Here is a 7,013-nt window from a genome sequence, read left to right on the forward strand (position 1 = left end):
TGGAGGCATCATGCTACCTGACTTCAAACTATACTACAAGGCTACAGTAATCAAAACAGCATGGTACTGCAACAAAAACAGAGATATAGACCAATGGAACAGAAGACAGGCCTCAGAAATAATGCCACACATCTACAACCATCTGATCTTTGACCAAAACAAGCAATGGGGAAAGGATTCCCTGTTTAGTAAACGGTGTTGGGAAAACTGGCTAGCCAAATGGGGAAAGCTGAAATTAAATCCTTTTCTTACACTTCATACAAAAATTAACTCCAGATGAATTAAGGATTTAAACATAAGACCTAACACCATAAAAACCCTAAAAGAAAACCTAGGCAATATCATTCAGGATATAGGCAAGAGCAAAGACTTCATGACTAAAACACCAAAAGCAATGGCAACCAAAGCCAAAATTGACAAATGAGATCTAATTAAACTTAAGACCTTCTGCACAACAAAAGAAACCATCATTAGAGTCAACCAGCAAAGAACAGAATAAGAAAAAAATTTTGCAATCTACCCATCTGACAAAGGGCTGATATGCAGTATCTATAAAGAACTTAAACAAATTTTCAAGAAAAAAATAAACAACCAAATCAAAACCTGGGCAAAAACATGAACAGACACTTCTCAAAAGGAGACATTTATGCAGCTAACAAACATGAAAAAATGCTCATCATCACTGGTCATTAGAGAAATGCACATCAAAACCACATTATGATACCATCTTACACCAGTTAGAATGGTGATAATTAAAAAATCAGGAGACAACAGATGCTGGAGAGGATGTGGAGAAATAGAAATGCTTTTACACTGTTAGTGCAAGTGTAAATCAGTTCATCCATTGTGGAAGACAGTATGGCGATTCCTCAAGGATCTAGAACTAGAAATACCATTTGACCCACCAATCCCATTACAGGGTTTATACCCAAAGGATTATAAATCATTCCATTATAAAGACACATGCACATGTATGTTTATTCCCACACTGTTCACAATAGCAAAGACTTGGAACCAACTCAAATGCCCATCAATGATATACTGGATAAAGAAAATGTGGCACACATACACCATGGAATACTATGGAGCCATAAAAAAGGATGAGTTCATGTCCTTTGCAGGGACATAAATAAAGATGGAAACTATCATTCTCAGCAAACTGACACAAGAACAGAAAACCAAACACTGCATGTTCTCATAAGTGAGTGTTGAACAATGAGAACACAGGGAGGGGGACATCACACAACGGGGCCTGTTGGGGGGTTGGAGGCTAGGGGAAGGATAGCAGGGGTTGGGGGTACAGGAGAAGGATAGTATTGAGAGAAATACGTTATGTAGATGACGGGGTAATGGATGCAGCAAACCACCATGGCACGTGTATACCTACACATTTGGGCACATGTAACAAACCTACACATTCTGCACATGTACCCCAGAACTTAAAGTATAATAAAATAAAATAATAAATAAATAAAATTATTTAAATTTAAAAGAAGGAAATGGTCTGCCACATAAAAGGTTAGTAATACAGACTATTATAAAGAAAAATGTTACATGTGTTAATATTCAGTCAGAACAGCTGACCCTCAAACAACATGGATTTGAACTGGGCAGGTCCATTAATAGGTGGATTTTCTTCTGCCTTTGACACCGCTGAGACCACAAGGCTACCCTTCCTTTCTTCCTCATTCTCAGCCTAGTCAAGGTGAAGACAACAAGGATGAAGACCTTTATGATGATCCACTTTGCTTAATGAATAGTGAATATATGATTTTTTCTTATGATTTTCTTAATAACATTGTCTTTTCTCTAGCTTACTATATTGTAATAATACAGTATATAATACATATAAGATATAAAATATGTCTTAATTGACTATGCTATGAGTAAGCCTTCTGATCAACAGTAGGCTATTAGCAGTTAAGTTTTTGAGGAGCCAACAGATGCACATGGATATTTTACTATGAAAGAGTCAGTTCCCCTAACCCCAGTGCTGTTCAGGAATTGACTGTATTATTCCAAAGAGATCTATTTAATATCTAGCTGAACCAATTTGTTGTCAATACAAAACATTTTACTATAACCCAGGTGATCCCTCCCTTGAGATCATTCACCCTTTTCTCTATTTGCAAAGTTACTACATACTTGTTCAACACACATTTTCTTCCTGTGTCTGATTTATACAGCACTAGAACAAAATTGGAAGAAAAGAAATTTAAAAATAAGAAGCAATTCAAGCACTCATAATGAATATAATGATGGGTAAGATGTATATATATATAGGTATGTATATTATATATATGTTATGGCATATATATATTATATATATTATACACACAATAATAAATGTTGCAAAAGTCACAAAATTAACTACCACAGTGAATAGAAATTATAGCCTTCAATGTCCATCTTTAATTTTTCAACATTTAAGAATGCATGGATACAAAATATATTTTATTTTATTCTAAGCTCTCCAACAGAGCAAAACAGTGTAAATATGATAAGTAGGAATTGACAAAAGTGCTTCAATATTGAGGATACAATAAGAAATCAGAAAGATTTGGATACAATACCATGTAGCAGTAAAAGCTATGTTTTGATAATCTGTCGAATTTTTTAAAGAGAAGTCAGATATCACTACTTTATAAAAAATAAATGCCACTGGCTTTTAGATGTTGGTGGTTAATTATTTTTTGTTTCTTTTTAAATTCTGTGTTTTTAAGGCACAGATAGTGCCATCACTGCCAAATCTACAAATAATGAAGTCTCCTTGGTGGACAGGAGGCCTCTTCATTAATAACAAAAGTAAATTTTGACAGCCAGATGAAATTTGCTATGCTCCTGGTGTCTATGTGACATGTTGAGTCCCATTTCTCACACCAAAATTGAAAAACATTGCCAAACTTTCTTTGATTTATTTAAAAAAAATTTCTCATATGGAGAATGAGGGCTGATGGGTAAAATCATCTCAATCTCTTTTATAAACTTCCAAAAAAAAAAAAATACCTAGAGTTTTGGAGCTAGGTCTGCCCTAATCGAAATGGCAAATTTTCTTTAACAATCAGAATACTCACAATACCTATTCTCACCCATGTTCCCTCAACTGTTTTTTTAATTGCTATTTGCAGTCACTTTCTACTCTTTGACGACTTCCAGAGTGTCTGTTTTTCCTGCCCACAAGGCCTTCTAATCTATTTGAAACATCTAAGATAACAACCTTTGATACATTAGTGCCCTCTCTTGTCACCCAAATACAGCAGGCATCAATTGGGTTAAAAAGCAAGCCCTTCTATTATCGTTTGTATACAGATAGAAGTATTTAAAATTAACATTGGGAATAACACTTAGAATACATTTAGAAATACTTCCGAAAAACAAGTAAATGTCCCTTACTTCACTAAAAGCATGAAACAAAGCAAAAGGCATTTTCACAAGGTGTTCACATGCAGAAGAAACACAGCTTTTGGCATCAGCTGGTGTGTATATATTCAAGAGTCACGCTTCCAACAGCACCTGCTATGGTCAGATTTCTACAGTGGCAATTAAGGGCAGAAATGGTAGAATGGTAAGGAAAGGCTTATTGTTACCCTAAAATTATTATATATTTTCATGTTATTTGTATTTGTTAACTAATAAACAACAAACAGTTTGCCCTTTTAAAGTATAGGTTAAGTTGTTTGTTGAAGTAAGGCACTGAGGTTCAGTCTATATTGTGTTAATGATCAATTTTTATATTAATGCATGCTATTAAAAATGTCGTGAGGCTTAAACAAATACATGTATAAGTGCCAGCACCTAGCACAGTATTGTGTACATAACATGTGCCCAATTAATTTTTCTAGATTTAAATTTAAGTCTTGGTGATAATCCCTACAAATTTTTCTTTTTCTTGGGAAGATTTGAGGAGAAGGTTTGCCACCTGCTTCCTATCTTTCCAATCTGCCATTTTACGTAGTAGCTGTTCGATACATTGTTAGTCTTAGGAAGTTGAGAATTGTTTCTTATGGCTCTTTGCAGTGAAGTGGCATTTAACTCAAATTTGATTTGAAACTAGCTCTTTAGAAAACCAGTACATGAGCTGTCATTGTATTACACTGATAGCAGTCATGTCTTAACTCACCTACTATCCTTTTCTTACACTGTCTAAATAAACATCAGTAATTTGTAGTAAAGTAAATCTTGGAATAAAGGGATTTTTTAACCTAATTTTCTCTGAGGGACACATGATATGTCTTCTCAGAAGTCATATAGAGGACTGTCTTATGGAGTATTACTTTGTTTATCACAGAGTTTAATATTTCTAAGCCTTTCACAGAGAAGCATGTTCATGTTGAGACTGATATTCCTTTGGGATTTGCTTAAGTCACTCAATCCCAATATTTCAGTATCCCCTTAAGAAAATCACTGTAAGATTCCATCTGTGTTGTGACATTTTTCTCAGTTGCCATCTCACTGGTTCCTGACAGTTCTTCAATACCACTGGGTCACAGAGTTCATTTCATCAAAGAGTCAAGAGTTTTTGCATATGTGTATGTTACCAGTGGTTTACAAATGGTTTTTCAGGTTTTAAAAAATGTTGCTGTTATAGTACATTGCACTTCTTACTCATAGTTTTTAAATTTTAAAAAATCATTGTCTACATTCCCACCATTAGAATAAAATCCTTGATTACTATATAATTTCTTGTGAAAAGATCAATACATTCGCTACGAGGATAGATTAGGCTCTTCCTGGATGGTGAAAACTTTATTTCCTGTGTCTTCACAATAGGGTAGATTTGTGGAGAGGAAATATAAGAATATCTTTACCCCATTTCTCCTCAGTTTTAATAAGATATTTATCATAGACAAAGAGTGTTTTCGTATAAGATATTATTAATATTCATTAAAGTTTAAGCAATCAGCACATCAATTTTATGCAAGGAGAAACTAAAAATAATTTTTACTTAGACCTTCATTTTGCTTTACTGAAAATAGGCCAGAGCAATTGTTTAAAATTTGATTAGGAATTACTTGTGCATGCTGGAATTAAGGATAGCTGATTTTGGCGTGGAAAATTGCAGTTCACTTTATCTCCTTTCCACTGACTAAATAAAACCAATCATCAACATTAGAATGATGCAATGTTAGGAAAAAGCAAAATAATTTTCCAATTAAGTAGAGAATAATGACTTCCTAATACAAATAAACACATACTTCTAAGCTTAGCTGTGGAAGAAGAATCATCTGGTTGTAAGAAGAGGCCTGACACTTCCCAGTGAATACACTGGCCAAGAATTTAGATACTGAAAACTCAAACCTTGGTTCAAATACTGGTTATTTCACTTACATCTATTTGACTTTGGGTATATTATTTATATCTAATTATAAATTTTATAACCTATAAAACAAAGACAGCAGTACCTTCTTCATAGGGTTGACTAAGGATTCAATGAGATTAATTCAAATAATTCTTTTTTTTTTTCTTTTTCAGGGTGCCGGGACCAACAATCACCAGCTGCCCAAATGCCAAAAAATTATGCTTCTGAAATCTCTTGATGTCGATTCCGCACGAAGAGCAATAGAGTTGCTCTATGTGTGCCACTCACGACAGAAGCCCTTTTTAATTCTTTTAACATAGTACTTCACAAATAGTAGCAATTCAATAAATATTCATTGTTACAGTTAGTGATTCTGGCATCTGTTAATTTTAATTCTCATAGCTCCTGCTACAAAGGCTGGCAGGAGTAAATCTTAATAGATAGCTTGTGTATGAATTACTTTCCTTGGATCTTCTTCAGGACAAATATGGTAGAATAAAACCTTTTAAAATATCTACTGAAGACTAATGTTAGCAACATAGGCAGGGATCTAAAGAATAAAATCTAAAAACACACAGTTCTCAAAATCTGAAATATCTACTTGTGAGTCAGAAGTACATGGCACAAGTTTGCAGGATTTGTCTGGACCATTTCCTCCCATACTTGGCATAGCCATATGTGGAGGGTATGAATTTAATGAAAACTATACAAAATCCTCTTAAAGTCTTTCTTGATTGTTGTTTTCAAAAAATAAAAACTACTCTTCTGCTATAAGAATTCAAGACATTAAAGAATTTTGGGAGGTGTGCCACATTTCCAGAAAAGTTGTTGAATAAAACTTGAGACATAAGAAGAAATTTAAGGAAAACTAAGTAGCCACACCTGTAGTAACCTCAATTTCTACTGCAGAACATTAAATGCCATTGTTTTCACAGTGATAGATGCTGGCAAACGAGGTGCTATTGCCACTGCCACTGCCACTGCCGCTTGCTATCAGAATGGATTCTGCACAGCATCCACCATACTTAATCTGAAGTTTGGGATAGTGCGTTTGATGGTCACAGTCTAGGAAAAACTAGAAATCTGATCTTTTCTTTCTTTAAAATTCTCTAAAACAGAATCTAGAAGAAATAGACACATTCCTGGGCACTTACACCCTCCCCAAGCTAAATCAGGAAGAAGCCAAATCCCTGAATAGACCAATAACAAGATCTAAAATTGAGACAACAATTAATAGCCTACCAACCAAAAAAAGTCCAGGACAAGATTGTTTCACAGCCAAATTCTACCAGAGGTACAAAGAAAGCTGGTACCATTCCTTCTGAAATTATTCCAAACAACAGGAAAAGAGGGAATCCTCTCTAACTCATTTTATGAGGTCAACATCATCCTGATACCAAAATCTGGCAGAGACACAACAAAAAAAGAACATTTAAGGCCAATATCCCTGATGAACATCAATGCAAAAATCCTCAATAAAATACTGGCTAACTGAATCCAACAGCACATCAAGAAGTTTATCTGTGACAATCAAGTTGGCTTCATATCTGGGATGCAAGGCTGGTTCAACATAAGCAAATCCATAAATGTAATCCATCATAAAGAGAACCAAAGGCTAAAACCACATGATTATCTCAATAGATGTAGAGAATGTCTTTGACAGATTCAACAACGCTTCATGCTAAAAACTCTCAATAAACTAGGTATTGATGGA

The 7,013-nt window shown here is 34.5% G+C and overlaps 1 non-coding gene across 1 annotated transcript; it reads right to left on the reverse strand.

The window, feature by feature from the left end:
- Window positions 1-5,469: 5,469 nt before the first annotated feature.
- LOC135277421 (U11 spliceosomal RNA) lies at window positions 5,470-5,603 on the reverse strand. The gene has a single exon (XR_010345019.1). It is a non-coding gene; the product is annotated as a U11 spliceosomal RNA (small nuclear RNA).
- Window positions 5,604-7,013: the final 1,410 nt, after the last annotated feature.

This window comes from Aotus nancymaae, unplaced genomic scaffold (assembly GCF_030222135.1).
Source record: "Aotus nancymaae isolate 86718 unplaced genomic scaffold, 86718_ANA_hifiasm-v0.15.2.pri h1tg000003l, whole genome shotgun sequence".
NCBI classification, from domain to species: Eukaryota; Metazoa; Chordata; class Mammalia; order Primates; family Aotidae; genus Aotus; species Aotus nancymaae.